The 22,831-nt window shown below is 43.0% G+C and overlaps 1 pseudogene; it reads right to left on the reverse strand.

Annotated features, from left to right (window-relative positions):
• Positions 1 to 21,188: 21,188 nt before the first annotated feature.
• LOC115148617 (glyoxalase domain-containing protein 4 pseudogene) lies at positions 21,189 to 22,107 on the reverse strand (annotated as a pseudogene).
• Between the last annotated feature and the right edge of the window lie 724 nt (positions 22,108 to 22,831).

The raw sequence follows: 22,831 nt of genomic DNA on the forward strand, positions 1-22,831 counted from the left end.
AGACCCGATCACTGGCCACTTTAATAAATGGATCACTAGTCACTTTAAAACAATGGCACTTAAATTAAATAATGCCACTTTAATAATGTTTACATATCTTACATTAATCATATTACATGTATATACTGTATTTTATACCATCTACTGCACCTTGCCTACGCCACACGGCCATCGCTCATCCATATACTTATATGTACACATTCTTATTCACCCCTTTAGATTTGTGTGTATTAGGTAGTTGTTGGGGAATTGTTAGATTACATGTTAGATATTACTGCACTGTTGGAACTAGAAGTACAAGCATTTCACTACATTCACATTAACATCTGCTAACCATGTGTATGTAGCGCATTAGCATCGAATAGCCCCCAAGATATGCAGCTCTTCAGGGAAGTCAGGAACCAATATACACAGTCAGTTAGGAAAGCGAAGGCTAGCTTTTTCAAACAGAAATTTGCATCCTGTAGCACTAATTCCAAAAGTTTTAGGACACTGTAATGTCCATGGAGAATAAGAGCACCTCCTCCCAGCTGCCCACTGTTCTGAGGATAGGAAACACTGTCACCACTGATAAATCTACAATAATCGAGAATTTCAATAAGCATTTTTCTACGGCTGACCATGCTTTCCACCAGGCTACCCCAACCCCGGCCAACAACTCTACACCCCCCCCCACAGCAACTTGCCCAACCCCCCCCCCCCTCTTCTCCTTCACCCAAATACAGACAGATGATGTTCTGAAAGAGCTGCAAAATCTGGACCCCTACAAATCAGCTGGGCTAGACAATCTGGACACTCTGTTTCAAAAAATATACGCCGCAACACCTATTACTAGCCTGTTCAACCTCTCTTTCATATCGTCTGAGATCCCTAATGATTGGAAAGCTGCCGTGGTCATCCCCCTCTTCAAAGGGGGAGAGACTCCAGACCCAAACTGTTACAGACCTATATATATCCTACCCTGCCTTTCTAAGGTCTTCGAGAGCCAAGTCAACAAACAGATCACCAACCATTTTGAATCCCACCGTACCTTCTCCGCTATGCAATCTGGTTTCCGAGCTGGTCATGGGTGCACCTCAGCCACGCTCAAGGTCCTAAACGATATCATAACCGCCATCGATAAAAGACAGTACGGTGCAGCCGTCTTCATCGACCTGGCCAAGGCTTTCGACTCCGTCAATCACCACATTCTTATCGGCAGACTCAATACCATTGGTTTCTCAAATGACTGCCTCGCCTGGTTCAACAACTACTTCTCAAATAGAGTCAGTGTGTCGGAGGACCTGTTGTCCGGACCTCTGTCAGTCTCTATGGGGGTGCCACAGGGTTCAATTCTCGGGCCGACTCTCTTCTCTCTATACATCAATGATGTCACTCTGCTGCTGATGATTATCTGATTCACCTCTACGCAGACGACACCATTCTGTAATAATCTGGCCCTTCTTTGGACACTGTGTTAACAAACATCCAAATGAGCTTCAATGCCATGCAACACTCCATCCGTGGCCTCCAACTTCTCTTCAACGCTAGTAAAACTAAATGCATGCTCTTCAACCGATCGCTGTCTGCACCCGCCCGCCCGTAGTCTGTCACAGTGCCATCTGTTTTGTCACTAAAGCCCCATATACTATCCACCACTGCGACGTGTTTCCTCTCGTTGGCTGGCCCTCGCTACATATCCATCGCCAAACCCACTGGCTCCAGGTCATCTATACGTTTTTGCTAGGTAAAGCCTCGCCTTATCTCAGCTCACTGGTCACCATAGCAACACCCACCCGTAGCACGCGCTCCAGCAGGTATTTTTCACTGGTCATCCCCAAAGCCAATTCCTCCTTTGGCCGCCTTTCCTCCCAGTTCTCTGCTGCCAATGACTGGAATGAATTGCAAAAGTCACTGAAGATGGAGACTTATATCTCTCTCACTAATCATAAGCATCAGCTGTCAGAGCAGCTTACCGATCACTGCATCTTTAAATAGCCCACCCAACTACCCCATCCCCATATTGTTATTTGTTTGCTCTTTTGCATCCCTGTATCTCTACTTGCACATCATCATCTGCACATCTATCACTCCAGTGTTAATGCTAAATTGTAATTATTTCGCCACTATGGCCTATTTATGGGGTGGCAGCGTAGCCTAGTGGTTAGGGTGTTGGACTAGTAACCAAAAGGCTGCAAGATCAAATCCTGCGCTGATAACGTAAAAATCTCTTGTTCTACCCCTGAGTAAGGAAGTTAACCCCCTGTTCCTAGGCTGTCATTGAAAGTAAGAATTTGTTTTTAACAGACTTTCCTAGTTAAATAAAGGTAAAAATAAATAAATTCCTCTCTACATTTGCACACACTGTATGTAGATTTTCTATTTTGTTATTGACTTTATGTTTGTTTATCCCATGTGTAACTGTGTTGTTGTTTCTGTCACACTGCTTTGCTTTATCTTGGCCAGGTCGCAGTTGTAAATGAGAACTTGTTCTCAACTCACCTACCTGGTTAAATAAAGGTGAAATAACATTTTATTTTAAGTTAAGATGTGACCAATAAAATTTGATTTGATGGTCTGCAGTTAGCAGCTGTGTAGCATAGCCTAGCCCACATGGTCTGCATTGAGTAGCTGTGTAGCATAGCCTAGCCCACATGGTCTGCAGTGAGTAGCTGTGTAACGTAGCCTAGCCCACATGGTCTGCCGTAAGTAGCTGTGTAGCGTAGCCTAGCCCACATGGTCTGCAGTGAGTAGCTGTGTAGCGTAGCCTAGCCCACATGGTCTGCCATGAGTAGCTGTGTAGCGTAGCCTAGCCCGCATGGTCTGCCATGAGTAGCTGTGTAGTGTAGCCTAGCCCACATGGTCTGCAGTGAGTAGCTGTGTAGCGTAGCCTAGCCCACATTGTCAGCCGTGAGTAGCTGTGTAGCATAGCCTAGCCCACATGGTCTGCAGTGAGTAGCTGTGTAGCGTAGCCTAGCCCACATGGTCTGCAGTGAGTAGCTGTGTAGCGTAGCCTAGCCCACATGGTCTGCCGTGAGTAGCTGTGTAGCGTAGCCTAGCCCACATGGTCTGCAGTGAGTAGCTGTGTAGCGTAGCCTAGCCCACATGGTCTGCAGTGAGTAGCTGTGTAGCATAGCCTAGCCTACATGGTCTGCAGTGAGTAGCTGTGTAGCGTAGCCTAGCCCACATGGTCTGCAGTGAGTAGCTGTGTAGTGTAGCCTAGCCCACATGGTCTGCAGTGAGTAGCTGTGTAGCGTAGCCTAGCCCACATGGTCTGCAGTGAGTAGCTGTGTAGCGTAGCCTAGCCCACATGGTCTGAACTCTGTGTTATGTAGCGAAGCCTCCTCCTACCCTCTCCTGGAGGTCACCCTCAAAGACCTGCTACAAAGAGAAGTGTGATCTGCGGTGTTGACTTTAACATACTTCCCTGCTCACTCTCAGTGGGACCACAGACCAGGAACAATGTTTCTATGTGAAGCCTTCTCAGCAGGTGGACATTGAGCAAGATCCTGGGCTTGAGGCAGGCTGGGAGGCCAGCCAGGGAGGTCTGGCCTGGTGTTGACCCACACTAAAACACACAGGCCAGTTCTACACTCACCACTCAACTGTCTCCCAGGCTACAACAACAACACCAGACTCTGGGAGGTGATGTGGGGAAGTGTGTATGTGTGTGTGTGTGTGTGTGTGTGTGCATGTGTGTGTGTGTGTGTGTGTGTGACCCTACCTCAGGCAAACAGACAAACGCTCTCTTGATGAGTCCTCTCTTTGATCACAAAGTGAAGAATCAACTCTGAACAGGAAGTGATGAATCAGCTCTTTGAACACAACGTGATGAATCAGCTGTTTGAACATAAAGTGATGAATCAACGCTTTGAACAGGAAGTGATTGATCTTCTCCTTGAACAGGAAGTGATTGATCTTCTCTTTGAACAGGAAGTGATTAATCACGTCTTTGAACAGGAAGTGATTAATCCATTCTTTGAACAGGAAGTGATGAATCCTCTCTTTGAACAGGAAGTGATGAATCCTCTCTTTGAACAGGAAGTGATGAATCTCCTCTTTGAACAGGAAGTGATGAATCACATCTTTGAACGGGATATGAAAAATCTCCTCTTTGAACACAAGTAATGAGTCACTTCTTTTGAACAGGAAGTGATGAGTCACCTCTTTCAACAGGAAGTGATGAGTCACCACTTTGAACAGGAGGTGCCTGACATGCTGCTGGATGTGTCACAGCACCTACATATGGTCCATGTGTGTGACACTCTGATGTGTGTGCGTGTGTGTGTGTGTGTGTGTGTGTGTGTGTGTGTTGTGTGTAGTGGTGATGTGTATAGTGGTGATGTGTGTGTAGTCAGTCATGCAGTGATGTGTGAGGTTAAAAGATTGTTCATTGACTTGGGTCTACATGTGAAAGTGATCTGTGCTCTTGAACTTTTGGAACTTACCCTCTTTTGTGGGGATGAAATCTACCAAACTAGATATTTATCAGGCAAATCAAATGGAGTTATTCCTAAGAGCCACTGAGTGTACAAAACATGAATAACCGTTTCCTAGTATTGAGCTTTCCCCCCCACAAATTTGCCATCAGAATAGCCTCAATTTGTCTATAAGATGTCAAAAGAGTACCACAGGGATGCTGGCCCATGTTGACTCCAATGCTTCAACACAGTTGTGTCAAGTTGATTGGATGTCCTTTGGGTGGTGGGCCAGTCTTGATACACACGGGAAACTGTTGAGCGTGTAAAAACTCAGCAGCGTTGCAGTTATTGACACAAACCGATACGCCTGGCAAATAACAACCTAACAACCGTTCAAAGGGACGTGATCACAAAAACTTCTAATTAGTCCACCTGCTGATAAGCCCCACCTACTCTGGGTGATCGATGTTCCAAACTTGACCCTGATTTCTGGGCATGGAGGTAGCAGGAAGGAGAAGGTGGAGCTGGTGATGACTAGATGACTGTTTCATTTATTTGATTTCATAGGAATGTTCCAAGGACTGTTTCCAAGATTCAAACATAACTTACCGAGAACTTTGTTAACAAAAGGATTTATAACATTTTTGACATGCGTTTTTCTGGATATTTTTGTTGTTATTCTGTCTCTCACTGTTCAAATAAACCTACCATTAAAATTATAGACTGATCCTTTCTTTAACAGTGGGCAAACGTACAAAATCAGCAGGGGATCAAATACTTTTTTCCTCCACTGTATGTAGATTTTATAGACAAGCTTCATCGGAACTTTGCAATAATATTTAGGGTTAGGAGAATGTTCCATCAACGTCCCACCAAACATACACAGAACATGGTTGCCACAGTCTCAGAATGTAATATTTAAATTTTCTAGACACGTTTCATTGGAACGTTGCAATAGCATTCACGTGGCCAGTTTTCTGAGGGTTTTGTCAAATACGTAAGTTGGAAACATTGTTTGTTAGAAGTACTGAGTGCACGTGTGTCCCTAACCTTGCCAACAGACATTGAGCTGTGAATGTATCAGTGGTTCACCAATCAGGGCCTCTGGTATTTTCACGTGCGCTCTAGCCAACAGAGCTATCTGCACACTGTTGGCTTGAGTACACGTATAGCCTACATGATGAGATTATATTGACAAGAGTGAGATTATTTTTATTTTTCAAACGGCAGCCAAGCATTGATTATCAGGTCACCAGGATAAGACCCTAGATATTTATTAGACAGGAGCATCAAGCTCATCAAATTGCACTTTCACCACCTTGGCGACAGTAACAAAGGGTGGTGTGTAAAGAAACATGTTTTTGGTTTTGGTTTTTGGACAATGTTTCTTTGGGACCATCAGGAAACGTCCTAAAAACCTCTTTAGGTAGGTCCTCGGTACAAGCTGGGAATTTGACAAAAACCTTGAGGTGAACATGACAGAACGTTTTAAACGTCATTGGACACAGGAATATTCTTGCAACGTTCCCATCAAATGTTCCCACCATAATTACCGTATATTCTGAGAACATGGCAATCATATTCTGTGTGCAATGTTGATAGAATATCCACCTAACCCTCAGAAAACTGGAAACATGAATGCTCTAGCAACGTCCCATGGAACGGGTCAAGAACATTACATTCTGGGTAAGTTTTGTTTGGCATTTAGGGAATGTTCTCCTAACTATAATGCCACAAAAAAATGCTAAATAGGTTATTGGGAGGTTTTTTGCTAACATACATACACTTCCCATAACTAATGGAAAACTGGACAATCAAACATCAAGGGAACATTATGGGTAACGTTATAAAAGTGTTCTCTCTCCATTGAATTGTTAACTGGGCATTTTGCGAATTCATCAGGGACCCCTTCGTAACTCCAGTGAGATGAAAACAGCAGTCATAATTTTACTTCAGCAGCGCATGGCCAGACAAATCAATTCTCGGGCCCTGGGAAGAAAGAAACATTTTAAAGGCCCACATCTTGGCATCGGCAGTAAAATGTGGCAATTGTCAAGCTAATTTCCTGCAATTCTACACATTTCATCATGGGGCAGAAATATTTTTTGTTGTTCCATCTTTAAAGCTGATATCCTGCAATTCTACACATATTATCGGGCACACCGCCACAAATTCCACATGACCATTAAGTCACAGGTAACTAGGCTTCGCCAAAGCTGCGGTCTGATGCCGCTACCAAACTTGCTAACAGCCAGTCGTTAATGGTTTGGTAATCAACGTTCTATTGCCCCTCTGATATCAATTCAAATGCAATCAAAAAATCAAATCAAACACTTCGTGAGAGCCCTGACATTTAGCATTCGAGCGGAATAGGATCTCCTATTGTGCAGCGAGAGCTAGCTGCTCATAGCTGGTTGATGCATGGAGATGCATGGAGTTCCTATAAGCCATTGTTGTGCTACATTTCAATAGGCTATGCTATGCAATTGTGGGCTAGGCCTACTATATTTATTTCACAACTTTCATAATATGAAGCACATTGCTTTTCTTTTTCAATCGGAGATTGCATACCTGGTTGGCATGAAATTGAACCGTGTCCTCTATCGTATAAGTGCCCTCCATCGCCCTCCATCGCCCTCCATCGCCCTCCATCGTCCTCCATCGCCCTCCATCGTCCTCCATTGTCTATTGAAGTGCAGATGGATGACATGTCTTTTCCCCCCGCCCCCTGTTCCGACAGGTGCATAAGTAATGGTCCATTCTAAATAAAAAATGATTCCACAAATATATTATTTAGTATATGTAAAGACCAGATTAAATTGAGAATAGTCTGATGGGTGACAATATTATCAAGTGATTGTCAAATTGTGAATGAGAGACTGATGAAGTGTGTTCAGCCTGCACAAAAAACAAAGCAGAGCTCATGCCTTTCAAGATACTTTTTCCAAATCATCATTAGTCTCATCATGCAGCCTTACAATGTATTAAACATCTAAACAGATAGCCCATTTTGTATTACCACTAAAGTTACATAAACAACTCTAAATTAAACATACCGTGTATTCAGACAGTTTTCAGACCGTTGACATTTCCACATTTTGTTACATGCCTTATTCTAAAATGGATACCCCACAATGACAAAGCGAAAACAGGTTCTAAGATTTTTTTGCATTTGTATTAAAAATAAGAACCAAATACCTTCTTTACATAAGTATTCAGATCCTTTACTCAGTACTTTGTTGAAGCACCTTTGGCAGTGATTACAGCCTCGAGTCTTCTTGGGTATGATTGATGCTACAAACTTGGCACACCTGTATCTGTCACACCCTGATCTGTTTCACATGTCCTTGCGATTGTCTCGACCCCCTCCAGGTGTCGCTGATATTCCCCAGTGTATTTATCCTTGTGTTTCCTGTCTCTCTGTGCCAGTTCGTCTTGTATGTTTCCAAGTCAACCTGTGTTTTTCCCGCTCTCCTGCTTTTTTTATTTCTCCTTTTTTCTAGTCCTCCCGGTTTTGACCCTTGCCTGTTTTTGGATTTTGTACCCACCTGCCTGACTGTTCTGCCTGTCTTGACCACGAGCCTGTCTGCCACTCTGTACCTCCTAGACTCTGATCTGGTTTTGACCTTTTGCCTGTTCATGACTATTCTCTGGCCTACTCCTATTGGATTAATAAACATTGCAAGACTCCAACCATCTGCTTCCTGTGTCTGCATCTGGGTCTCACCTTGTTCCCTGATAGTATCATTCTCTGCAGATCCTCTCAAGCTTTGTCAGGTTGGATGGGGAGTATCGCTGCACAGCTATTTTGAGGTCTCTCTAGAGATGTTCAAAAAAACAATTTAATCAGTTTTAGAATAAGGCCGTAATGTAACAAAAGGTGGAAAAAGTTTGAATGAAGTGTATGGGAGGACATGTTTTATTTTGCCAGGTAAGTTGCCTGAGAACACATTCTCATTTACAGCAACAACCTGGGGAATAGTTTCAGGGGAGAGGAGGAAAGAGACAATTATAAGCTGGGGATGATTAGGTGGCCATGATGGTATGAGGGCCAGATTGGGAATTTAGCCAGGACAGCAGGGTTAACACCCCTACAATAAGGGCAATGGGATCTTTAATGTCAGGACACCCATTTAAAGACAGCACCCTACACAGGGCACTGCCCTGGGGAATTGGGATAATGTTTAGACCAGTATAAAGAGTGCCTCCTGCTGGCCCTCCAACACCACTTCCAGCAGAATCTAGTTTCCCATCCAGGGACTGACCAGGACCAACCCTGCTTAGCTTCAGAAGCAAGCCAGCAGTGGGAAGCAGGGTGGTACGCTGCTGGTTTTTTGTTAACCGCTCAACACAGAATAGCCGCATGTGCGCATTTCCTTGGAAATAATTTGGAGAAAATATATACTGCTCAAAAAAATAAAGGGAACACTTAAACAACACATCCTAGATCTGAATGAAAGAAATAATCTTATTAAATACTTTTTTCTTTACATAGTTGAATGTGCTGACAACAAAATCACACAAAAATAATCAATGGAAATCCAATTTATCAACCCATGGAGGTCTGGATTTGGAGTCACACTCAAAATTAAAGTGGAAAACCACACTACAGGCTGATCCAACTTTGATGTAATGTCCTTAAAACAAGTCAAAATGAGGCTCAGTAGTGTGTGTGGCCTCCACGTGCCTATATGATCTCCGTACAACGCCTGGGCATGCTCCTGATGAGGTGGCGGACGGTCTCCTGAGGGATCTCCTCCCAGACCTGGACTAAAGCATCCGCCAACTCCTGGACAGTCTGTGGTGCAACGTGGCGTTGGTGGATGGAGCGGGACATGATGTCCCAGATGTGCTCAATTGGATTCAGGTCTGGGGAATGGGCGGGCCAGTCCACAGCATCTATGCCTTCCTCTTGCAGGAACTGCTGACACACTCCAGCCACATGAGGTCTAGCATTGTCTTGTATTAGGAGGAACCCAGGGCCAACTGCACCAGCATATGGTCTCACAAGGGGTCTGAGGATCTCATCTCGGTACCTAATTGCAGTCAGGCTACCTCTGGCGAGCACATGGAGGGCTGTGCGGCCCCCCAAAGAAAAGCCACCCCACACCATGACTGACCCACCGCCAAACCGGTCATGCTGGATGATGTTGTAAGCAGCAGAACGTTCTCCACGGCGTCTCCAGACTCTGTCACGTCTGTCACGTGCTCAGTGTGAACCTGCTTTCATCTGTGAAGAGCACAGGGCGCCAGTGGCGAATTTGCCAATCTTGGTGTTCTCTGGCAAATGCCAAACGTCCTGCACGCTGTAAGCACAACCCCCACCTGTGGACATCGGGCCCCCATACCACCTTCATGGAGTCTGTTTCTGACCGTTTGAGCAGACACATGCACATTTGTGGCCTGCTGGAGGTCATTTTGCGGGGCTTTGGCAGTGCTCCTCCTGCTCCTCCTTGCACAAAGGCGGAGGTAGCGGTCCTGCTGCTGGGTTGTTGCCCTCCTACGGCCTCCTCCACGTCTCCTGATGTACTGGCCTGTCTCCTGGTAGCGCCTCCATGCTCTGGACACTACGCTGACAGACACAGCAAACCTTCTTGCCACAGCTCGCGCTGATATGCCATCCTGGATGAGCTCCACTACCTGAGCCACTTGTGTGGGTTGTAGACTCTGTCTCATGCTACAACTAGAGTGAAAGCACCGCCAGCATTCAAAAGTGACCAAAACATCAGCCAGGAAGCATAGGAACTGAGAAGTGGTCTGTGGTCCCCACCTGCAGAACCACTCCTTTATTGGGGGTGTCTTGCTAATTGCCTATATTTTCCACCTGTTGTCTATTCCATTTGCACAACAGCATGTGAAATTTTTTGTCAATCAGAGTTGCTTCCTAAGTGGACAGTTTGATTTCACAGAAGTGTGATTGACTTGGAGTTACATTGTGTTGTTTAAGTGTTCCCTTTATTTTTTTGAGCAGTGTACTTTACATTTAATTAAGATATGTTAAATTGTATTCTTCATACTATAACATTTTAAAAAATAATACCACTGAATTCTAAGCAAATCTTGTCTGCTAAATGAACTAGTGTCGCCCACAGCCATATGGCATAGCCAGATCATGGCCTAACATCAGGACAACTCAGAGTATGCTATTCTGATCTTCTGAAATAGACTACATTTCTTTTCATATTATGTATCTTTAGACCTGTCTAAAATAAGTAATGGATTTATTGTGATGGTGTAGGCTATATTAAATTGATTTATTCAACATTTTTTTAAATATAGATGTTCCAAAAGTCTGCATCAATGGCTTTAAGACTATGCGTGGACGCCTGGAGATGCTAAATGTGTTTATGTTAATTAACGTGAGACCAGCAGTTATTATTTGCATGACAGTTACTGGCTGAAAAAATGTCATGAAAGCCAAAAAAGCTGAGTGATGGGCCTGGAGATTTAATCAAGTTCATAGACAGAGCTCAAATGATCTCAAACTCTCAAATTCATAGACAGAGCTATGGATGCAAGGACTGACCAACCATGATATAAAAAATTATAGTAAGCTCATGGGGCATTTATAGATACCAATATCCCTGTGAGCCTCCCAGGCCCATGTTGCCCTGGGCTAAGAACATGAATTGTTAGTGGGGCTTGTGAAGCAAGAGTCCCCACTTTAAATCTTATTATTATTATTATTTAGAAAGCTACTCCTCTTACACCGTTTAAGAAATGAAAAATCAAACTTTAAAATGTGAAGATCGGCCAGGATCAGTGTGCTTGCATACAACTGTATGATATATATCAGATACTTCTTAAACTATTCATTTATTCACTTTCATGGGATTTTTTTTCAACATTCGACAGGTCCCACTGTGACATCATCAACTCCCAGACTTCAAACATCCCATTCACTGTGAACAACGCAACTTTTGACACAAATCAGCTAATTTACCATTTTTCCCAACACGTTAGACAAAAAAGTTAAAGCATTTGAAATCTTTCTCTCGTATTCAACTGCATCAACTGCTTTTACGTCTCAACCTTAACTTACAAAAGAAAGGTAGACCACTTTCCCAGCATGTAAGAAAAAAAAACGTAGATGGTAACACATATTGGTCTACTTTTTTTTGCTATTCAAATTGGAATTAAGAACATTATAATTTTCTACCAATCCAAACCTGAATTTAGAGTGACAAAAAAGTAGCTAGCTAACGTCATCTAATAGCTTGTCTCGTCACTGAGCAGCCTAAACAGAGCCGTTTCTATGATTACACAGGAGGACACAATGAGGAAGGTGAAGAGGGTGATTGAATTTAGAACAATAGTATAATGATGATGAAGAATTGTGAACACCAAGAAAGCAGCTACAAGGAGGCAGCCAAGGTAACAATGCATCGCCCTCCTTCTCCTGCCCTGTGTTATAAATAACTCAACTGGCTAGTTTGGTCCTGTGTGGCTCAGTTGGTAGAGCATGGTATTTGCAACACCAGGGTTGTGGGTTTGATTCCCACGGGGGACCAGTATGGAAGAAGAAAAAAAGTTATGCATTCACTACTGTAAGTTGCTCTGGATAAGAGTGTCTGCTAAATGACTGTAAAGTAAATGTTTGCCTGTCTATAAAGAGAAGTGTGGGAAGAAAGCAGCTACAAGGAGGCAGTCAAGGTAACAATGCATCACCCTCCTTCTCTTGCCCTGTGCTCTAAATAACTGGCTATCTGTCAGCTGAGCTGATCTTGCACCTTTGATACTCTATCAATCAAGCAAATGTATTTATAAAGCCCTTTTTACATCAGCCGATGTCACATAGTGCTATACAGAAACCCAGCCTAAAACCCCAAACAGAAAGCAATGCAGATGTAGAAGCACGGAGAGAGAGAGTCATGACAGTCCTCCTCTGGTGTGTTCAACCTCGGAATGATTCTGCAAGTTGCAAACTTGACCACGGGACATCTTGGTTGTTCTGGTTGTGTATCATCGTTGCGATCACCCTCTGGTCGTTTACCCTTGTAGGCTTTCTAAAAGCTGCAGACCACCACAGGAATGGCCAGGGGATGTCCTGGTTGGGGATTGCCGTTCCAGACCAGTCGTCCGGTTGTCCAGGCTGGTAGATCTAAGAAGTAACTTAGGCAACATGGGCACCCTCATAGATATCAGCCTAACCAACACAACGCACAAGACCCACTAAATACGTAATTACATTTCTTCCCCATATGAGAGGCAGTGTTGCGCTAACTGATGGTTGTATGGGGAACTTGTTTATTTATCTATCACTTCCTAAGTGTCAAAGAAAATGAAACAAAAATGTATAAAAGCATAAACAAAAGATATACAAAATATAATTACCATAGTTACCATATATAGTTACTTAATCAACTAATTGTTCTATATCAAATCAAATCATATTTTATTTGTCACATGCGCCGAATACAACAGTGAAATGCTTACTTAACCCTAACCAACAATGCAGTTGACTAAAAAAATACAGATAAGAATAGGAGATAAAAGTAACAAGCAGTGAGACTATATTCAGGGGAAATAACAATAGCGAGACTATATACAGTGGGGTACCGATACAGAGTACAGGGGCACCGGTTAGGTGAGGTAGTATGTACATGTAGGTAGAGTTATTAAAGTGACTATGCATAGATGACAACATAGAGTAGCATTGGTGTAAAGAGGGGGCGAGAGGGGGGGCCCAGCAAATAGTCTGGGTAGCAATTTGACTAGATGTTCAGAAGTCTTATGGCATGGGGGTAAAAGCTGTTTAGAAACTTATTGGACCTAGACTTGGCGCTCCTGTACCGCTTGCCGTGTGGTAGCAAAGAGAACAGTCTATGACTAGGGTGGCTGGAGTCTTTGACAATTCTTAGGGCCTTCCTCTGACACCGCCTGGTATAGAGGTCCAGGAAGCTTGGCCCCAGTGATGTACTGGGCTGTTCGCACTACCCTCAGTAGTGCCTTGCGGTCGGAGGCTGAGCAGTTGCCTTACCAGGCAGTGATGCAACCAGTCAGGATGCTCTTGATGGTGCAGCTGTAGAACCGTTTGAGAATCTGAGGATACATGCCAAATCTTTTCAGTCTCCTGAGGGGGAATAGATTTTGACGACTGTCTTGGTGTGCTTGGACCATGTTAGTTTGTTGGTGATGTGGACACCAAGGAACTTGAAGCTCTCAACCTGCTCCATTACAGCCCCGTCGATGAGAAAGGGGACGTGCTTGGTGCTCCTTTTCCTGTAGTCCAAATCTTTTCAGTCTCCTGAAGGGGAATAGACGATGAGAATGGGGGTGTGCTCGGTCCTCTTTTACGTCCAAGGTCTTGGCTAAATGACTCTATCATGGCATTGTGTCTAATGTCATATCTAGAGCCTTCCTACTTAGCGGTTTGTTGCTCTAGGGCACAATCCTAAGTTGATAACTACATGTTAAGTCTACAGCTGTAAGGCACGACCTATGGACCTCCAGGGAGAAACTGGTGAGTACTGTAGCTGTAGAGTCAAAGGCCTTTGGGCAAATGTTCAACTTTTTCAAGGCTGGTATTTTGCTCAGACCCTTAAGTGATCCTAGCATAAATCTCATAAATCTCATTAATTCCAAGATGGCGTAGCAGTCGGACGTTTGTTTTTGTCTTGTCCCTTCCTGTCGACTTGTAAACATCGTTTTTCCTTGTTTCTTTTTGTATATGTATTTAATATTTTAATATCACTTTCTATCTATGGACTGAATATACTCTCCTGCAACCCGCCTCACCCAATGTGGTACGGATCTGCTATTTTTATACTTAAGAACTCATCAACTCATCAAAAGCTAGCCAGCTAACTGGCTACCAGCTAACTGGCTACCAGCTAACTGGCTACCAGCTAACTGGCTACCAGCTAACTGGCTACTAGTTAGCCACAGCCCGCTAGCTGTCTAAAGTACATTGGACTGTTAGCTTAAGAGGCCCATCGGACACATTATTTGGCCACTATGCCCACCATACGGAGCCCTGCTGATCCGTCGCCTGAACTGGAACCACAACAGATGCTAGCCAGCTAACTAGCTACTAGCTAGTAGTCAGCTAGCGTTCATCAGTCACCTCTAGCACAGACAACTCTCGCCAGTCTGCACTGTGCGACTCAAACCAGAGCAATTATTTTCTCCATATCTCCTACCACAAGCTCTGAACCTTTTTTTTTCTCAATTGTTTTATTCACCTGGATCATCGGAGCTAGCTAGCTGCTATTCAAGTGGCCACTCATGGCTAATGTCACTGTCCCGAATCAATAACCAATTAGCCTGGAGCTAGCCTTGCTAGGCCCATCTCCCGGTTAGCCAAAAAGGTCCATCAGCCACTACTTGGGCTATAATACCTCTTTTTGCCAACTGGCTTGGATCCCAACCGACTCATCACGACTGGACCACTGACATAATCCGTCAGATGGGGTTTTTCACAACTGGCTCTGCCATCACTTCGTCCCCTGAAATCCCATCCGCTAGCATGCTAGCTGCAGCCTGCTAGCTGTCCAGAGCACATCAGACTGTTAGCTTAAGAGGCCCACCGGACAAGTTCTATACCTATTCTGCCAATTGGCCTGGTTTACCACACGGACCCCCTGCTGATCCGTCTGCCGACAGACTTTCTTCCGTCGTGACGGCCCCCCAAGGCCCTTCTGTTAGCTTGTTAGCCCTGGCACGCAAGCTGCCTGAAGCCACTCACTGGACTTCGCGTGCCTCTCGCTATCGTCAATATGCCTTGTCCATTGCTGTTTTGGTTAGTATTTATTGCCTTATTTCACTGTAGAGCCTCTAGCCCTGCTCAATATGGCTCATTTAACACTTTAGTTCCACCTACCACAAACGCGGTGGCATCACCTGGTTTAAACGATATTTCAAGGGACAATATCTTTTTCATCGTCACTCTAGGCACAGGTTTACCCTCACTGTATCCACATCCTACCATACCTTTGTCTGTACATTAAGCCTTGAATCTATTCTACCACGCCCAAAAATCTGCTCCTTTTACTCTCTGTTCTGAACGTACTACACAACCAGTTATTTTAGACTTTAGCCGTACCCTTATCCTACTCCTCCTCTGTTCCTCTGGTGATGTGGAGGTTAATCCAGGCCCTGCAGTGCCTAGCTCCACTCCCATTCCCCAGGCGCTATCATTTGTAACCATAAAAGCCTTGGTTTCATGCATGTTAACATTAGAAGCCTCCTCCCTAAGTTTGTCTTATTCACTGCCCTAGCAAACACTGCCAACCCGGATGTCCTAGCCGTGTCTGAATCCTGGCTTAGGAAGACCACCAAAAACTCTGACATTTCCATCCCTAACTATAACATTTTCCGATAAGATAGAACAGCCAAAGGGGGAGGAGATGCAATCTACTGCAGAGATAGCCTGCAGAGTTCTGTCTTACTATCCAGGTCTGTTCCCAAACAATACGAGCTTATACTTTTAAAAAATCCACCTTTCCAGAAACAAGTCTCTCGCCGTTGCCGCTTGCAATAGACCACCCTCTGCCCCCAGCTGTGCCCTGGACACCGTATGTGAACTGATTGCCCCCCCATCTATCTTCAGAGCTAGTGCTGCTAGGTGACCTAAACTGGGACATGCTTAACACCCCGGCCATCCTACAATCTAAGTTTGATGCCCTCAATCTCTCACAAATTGTCAATGAGCCCACCAGGTACAACCCCAAATCCGTAAACATGGGCACCCTCATAGATATCAGCCTAACCAATTTGCCCTCCAAACACACCTCTACTGTTTTCAACCAAGATCTCAGCGATCACTGCCTCATTGCCTGCATCCGTAACGGGTCTGCGATCAAACGACTACCACTCATCACTATCAAACGCTCCCTAAAACACTTCAGCGAGCAGGCCTTCCTAATCAACCTGGCCCGGGTGGCTCAGTTGGTAGAGCATGGTGTTTGCAACACCAGGGTTGTGGGTTTGATTCCCATGGGGGACCAGTACTGGGAAAAAAATATGCAACTTTTCAGGGAAGTCAGGAACAAATATACACAGGCAGTAAGGAAAGCTAAGGCTAGCTTTTTCAAGCAGCAATTTGCATCCTGTAGCACAAACTCAAAAAGGTTCTGGGATACTGTAATGTCCATGGAGAATAAGAGCACCTCCTCCCAGCTGCCCACTGCACTGAGGCTTGGAAACACTGTCACCACCGATAAATCCACTATAATTGAGAATTACAATAAGCATTTTTCTACGGCTGGCCATGCTTTCCACCTGGCTACCCCTACCCCGGTCAACACCCCTGCACTCCCCAAAGCAACCCACCAATGCCCCCACCATTTCTCCTTCACCCAAATCCAGATAGCTGATGTTCTGAAAGAGCTGCAAAATCTGGACCCCTACAAATCAGCCGGGCTAGACAATCTGGAAACTCTCTTTCTTAAATGCTCTGCTGAAATTATTGCAACCCCTATTACTAGCCTGTTCAACCTCTCTTTCGTATCATCTGAGGTTCCCAAAGATTGGAAAGCTGCCGTGGTCATCCCCCTCTTCAAATGGGGAGACACTCTACACCCAAATTGCTACAGACCTATATCTATCCTACCCTGCCTTTCTAGTCTTCGAAAGCCAAGTCAACAAACAGATTACCTACCACTTCGAATCCCACCGTACCTTTTCCGCTATGCAATCTGGTTTCAGAGCTGGTCATGGGTTTACCTCAACCACGCTCAAGGTCCTAAATGATATCATAACCGCCATTGATAAGAGACATTACTGTGCAGCCGTATTCATCGACCTGGCTAAGGCTTTCGACTCTGTCAATCACCTCATTGTTATTGGCAGACTCAACAGCCTTGGTTTTTCAAACGATTGCCTCGCCTGGTTCACCAACTACTTCTCTGATAGAGTTCAGTGTGTCAAATCGGAGGGCCTGTTGCAGTCTCTATGGGGGTGCCACAGGATTCAATTCTCGGGCCGACTCTCTTCTCTGTATACATCAATGATGTCGCTCTTGGTGCTGGTGATTCTCTGATCCACCTCTACGCAGACGACACCATTCTGTATACTTCTGGCCCTTCCTTAGACACTGTGTTAAGAACCTTACTAGGGTCATGGAGCTGCCATCAGAACATTTCTACTTATACTCATTATCACAGATCTCATCCTCATTATCACAGATCTCATCCTCATCATCACAGATCTCATCCTCATCATCACAGATCTCATCCTCATCATCACAGATCTCATCCTCATCATCACAGATCTCATCCTCATCATCACAGATCTCATCCTCATCATCACAGATCTTATCCTCATTATCACAGATCTTATCCTCATTATCACAGATATCATCCTCATTATCACAGATCTTATCCTCATTATCACAGATATCATCCTCATCATCACAGATCTCATCCTCATCATCACAGATCTCATCCTCATCATCACAGATCTCATCCTCATTATCACAGATCTCATCCTCATCATCACAGATCTTATCCTCATTATCACAGATCTTATCCTCATTATCACAGATATCATCCTCATTATCACAGATCTTATCCTCATTATCACAGATATCATCCTCATTATCACAGAACAGGCTGGAAAATTCATCAGGAGCTGAACTATTTCTCTAATACAGCTTGAATACCACTTATCAATCTGTACAGAGCTCACAGAGTGTGTGTGTGTGTGTGCGGGGGGCTCCATTTGAAATCCATGCGTAAGTGTGGTGTGTATCAGAGCTTTGTAAGTATGCTGTGTGTATCAAAGTGTGTGTGTGTATCAAAGTGTGTGTGTGTGTGTGTGTGTGTATCAAAGTGTGTGTGTGTGTGTGTGTGTGTGTGTGTGTGTGTGTGTGTGTGTATCAAAAATAAAAAAATAAAACTGAAGGACAAAGAAGATCAGAGAATAGAGCTCTACTTGAGATTCTGTTTCATCAATACTGAACTGGAAGAGAAAGGGACACACACACACACACACACACACACACACACACACACACACACACACACACACACACACACACACACACACGCACACACACACACACTTTGATACACCCAGCATACTTACACACGTCCTTGACATCTCTGATGAGGTCCTGGTGTAAATTCAGCTTTTTTAGAAAATATAATGAAGGGAATGAATTAGGGATGAGAGGGGGGGAGACGCCAGTTAAAATGATTTTGATTGTAATTGACACAAAGCCCGTTTGAGTGTATGCGTTTGGGGGGGGGGGGTTGAGTTAGATTAGCTGTTGATTATCCAGTGATTTAAAAGAGAGATATTAACTCTCAAAGGTTTCCAGTGGGTTTCCAGTGGGGTAGTCCTGGTAACGGTTTGACTGGTTGATGCTGACTACCATCTAAAGATCATTACAGCTAAAATTGAGAGAGAGAAGAAGGGAGAGAGAAAAAAGAGAGAAGAAGAGAGAGAAAGACAGAGATAAACAGAGTATAATAGAGAGAATGGGAGTGCAAGAGAGAGAGAGAGAGAGAGAGAGAGAGAGAGAGAGAGGGAGAATAAAGGAGAGAGAGAGAGAATAAAGGAGAGAGAGATATGCATTTGAAGTCGGAAGTTTACATACACTTAGTTTGGAGTCATTAAAACTCATTTTTCAACCACTCCACAAATTTCTTGTTAACAAACTATAGTTTTGGCAAGTCGGTTAGGACATCTACTTTGTGCAAGACACAAGTCATTTTTCCAACTATTGTTTAAATACAGATTATTCCACATATAATTCACAGTATCACAATTCCAGTGGGTCAGAAGTTTACATACACTAAGTTGACTGTGCCTTTAAACAGCTTGTACAAACAATAGTACGCAAGTATAAACACCACGGGACCACGCAGCCGTCATACAGCTCAGGAAGGAGACGCAGTCTGTCTCCTAGAGTTGAATGTACTTTGGTGCGAAGAGTGCAAATCAATCCCAGAACAACAGCAAAGGACCTTGTAAAGGTCTACATATATATATATATATATACAGTGAGGGAAAAAAGTATTTATACTTATAAAGGAGACATAAAGTAAATAAATATATATATATAGAGAGAGAGAGAGAGAGAATAAAGGAGACATATATATATATATAGAGAGAGAATAAAGGAGACATATATATATATATAGAGAGAGAGAGAGTGAGAGAGAGAAAAGGAGACATATATATATATAGAGAGAGAGAGAGAGAGAGAGAAAAGGAGACATATATATTTATATAGAGAGAGAGAGATAATAAAGGAGTCATATATATATATATATATATATATATATATAGAGAGAGAGAATAAAGGAGTCATATATATATAGAGAGAGAGAATAAAGGAGACATATATATATATAGAGAGAGAGAATAAAGGAGACATATATATATAGAGAGAGAGAGAGAATAAAGGAGACATATATATATATATAGAGAGAGAATAAAGGAGTCATATATATATATAGAGAGAGAGAGAGAGAAAAGGAGACATATATATATATATATAGAGAGAGAGAGAGAGATAATAAAGGAGTCATATATATATATATAGAGAGAGAATAAAGGAGACATATATATATTTAAATAGAGAGAGAGAGAGAATAAAGGAGACATATATATATATATATATATAGAGAGAGAGAGAGAATAAAGGAGACATATATATATATATAGAGAGAGAGAGAGAGAATAAAGGAGACATATATATATATATAGAGAGAGAATTAAGGAGTCATATATAAATATATAGAGAGAGAATAAAGGAAATATATATATATATATAAAGAGAGAATAAAGGAGACATATATATATATATATATAGAGAGAGAGAGAATAAAGGAGACATATATATATATATATATAGAGAGAGAGAATAATGGAGTCATAAATATATATATATATATATAGAGAGAGAGAGAGAGAGAGAATAAAGGAGACATATATAGAGAGAGAGAAAAAAGGAGACATATATATATATAGAGAGAGAGAGAATAATGGAGTCATATATATATATATATATATATAGAGAGAGAGAGAGAGAGAGAGAATAAAGGAGACATATATAGAGAGAGAGAAAAAAGGAGACATATATATATATATAGAGAGAGAGAGAATAATGGAGTCATATATATATATATATATATAGAGAGAGAGAGAGAGAGAGAGAATAAAGGAGACATATATATATATGTATATATATAGAGAGAGAGAGAAAAAAGGAGACATATATATATATATATAGAGAGAGAGAGAGAGAGAGAGAGAGAGAGAGAGAGAGAGAGAGAGAGAGAATAAAGGAGACATATATATATATAGAGAGAGAGAGAATTAAGGAGTCATATATAAATATATAGAGAGAGAATAAAGGAAATATATATATATATAAAGAGAGAATAAAGGAGACATTTATATATAAAGAGAGAGAGAGAATAAAGGAGTCATATATATATATATATATATATATATATATATATAGAGAGAGAGAGAGAATAAAGGAGACATATATAGAGAGAGAGAAAAAAGGAGACATAAATATATAGAGAGAGAGAGAGAATAATGGAGTCATATATATATATATATATATATATATATAGAGAGAGAGAGAATAAAGGAGACATATATAGAGAGAGAGAAAAAAGGAGACATATATATATATAGAGAGAGAGAGAGAGAGAGAGAGAGAGAGAAAGAGAGAGAGAGAGAGAGAGAGAGAGAGAGAGAGAGAGAGAGAGACAGAGAGACAGAGAGAGAGAGAGAGAGAGAGAGAGAGAGAGAGAGAGAGAGAGAGAGAGAGAGAGAGTTTGAAGAACCATTATTGGTTCTGGGAACTCACAACACAATAAACACTCAAATAACAAAGCCGAACTCATGGACATCTGAATCAGCCCAAATGACCACTTCTACTGTAGCCTTCCCAGGGGTGTCCAGGCTAACCAAGCCTTCCCAGGTGTGTCCAGGCTAACCAAAAAACCCTTTCAGGGGTGTCCTGGCTAATTAAGCCTTTCCAGGGGTGTCCAGGCTAACCAAGATAGCCTTCCCAGGGTGTCCAGGCTAACCAAGATAGCCTTCCTAGGGGTGTACAGGCTAACCAATATAGTAAGGATTTTATGGTTTCCTTTTTTTCATCAAGGCTTCAAGATCTGCCATATTCTCACGTGGACAGGATAATGCTATCCGCCCGAAGGCTGTCCCATGATCTACTGCCCGAACAATGTTGTGAAGCTGTAGTTTACATTGAGTGTCTGTCTGTGAATCCCATCCGGCTTCTTCTCCCCATTGATCTCTTTCTCCTTCATCCCCAGAAGGGAGGAGCAGCAGTGTATTGATTTCTGCAGGTCAGACCCTGCCAGATAATCCTTCTGAACAGGATCATTGGGAGGCTGTCCACCAGGTAGAAGCGATAACCTCCTGGGGCCTCAGCCAGATAGAGGCCCTTTCCAACCTCAGTGAGGGGTGCAACCAAGCCGCTTTAGCATTGCTGACAGCATGGCTAGACTGCAGAGTCAAACCCGAGGAAGTCGTTGCCCAGGCGATATTCTCCCACTATGTAATTGCAGATCAGTTCAGCCACAAAGTCATCAACCACTGGCCATAAGCCAACCATTGTCTTGCTCCATTTTCCATCATAAGGGCCCTTACAAGGTGCCTTACATCCTTCTTCAAACTCTTTGTGATGCAAAATCTTCATGCCGAGCACATCTCGGTAAAAGGTGGCCGTTTTGCTTCTGTCACCCACTTTGAAAACGAAATGCAAGGCTCGCCTCAAAGCCACCCTAACCCAAGTGAGTTTGCTATGTACTATAGGATTATATATCACGATCAGTTTGTCTACGTTGATTAAGGATCCTTGCAATTGATTGCCATGTAGAAAAGAGAAAGGAAAAACAGAAGAAACAACAGAGAAACCAGACAAAGAGAAAAAAACACCCTTTGAGGCATGATCATTACCAATGTTGTAATTTTCTCTTAACCTGACCACGTTTCCCACTACCTTTTGCTGCCGTGACAGCAGTAACACATTTCCTCAAGCAGAAACTCTTCTTCACAATCAACTGGTCTAACCCCACTGTCTTCTGTAACACCACAGCTGACCTCACAAACTTATCAACATCAACGAAATCGGCCAATTTGACAGATTTCTCAAAAGTCTGATCCAGGAACCCATTGACCTCCTCTGGACTGTAAATTGAGACGTCGCCAGCTGCTATCATATCAACAGAGATGTACATATCCTTCTCCTGATCCTCCTCAACTGAGGCCACAGACCCTTGACTCCCCTCAGCCACATCACTCTCAATACTCTCCACTTGCACCCCATAACTCGTGCTGGGCATCTCCTCACCAGCCTGGGGAAATGCTCCCCAAATCCGTCCTTAACTCGTACAATAATATTTTTCTGCTGCATAAGAGACGCTATGTTCCCCTCTGGTACAAGCTGCAACTCAGTACCCTCAACACAGACAACTTGTTCCTCAGCAACAGGTGCTTGT

The sequence above is a fragment of the Salmo trutta genome, chromosome 2, assembly GCF_901001165.1.
Source record: "Salmo trutta chromosome 2, fSalTru1.1, whole genome shotgun sequence".
Taxonomy (NCBI): domain Eukaryota; kingdom Metazoa; phylum Chordata; class Actinopteri; order Salmoniformes; family Salmonidae; genus Salmo; species Salmo trutta.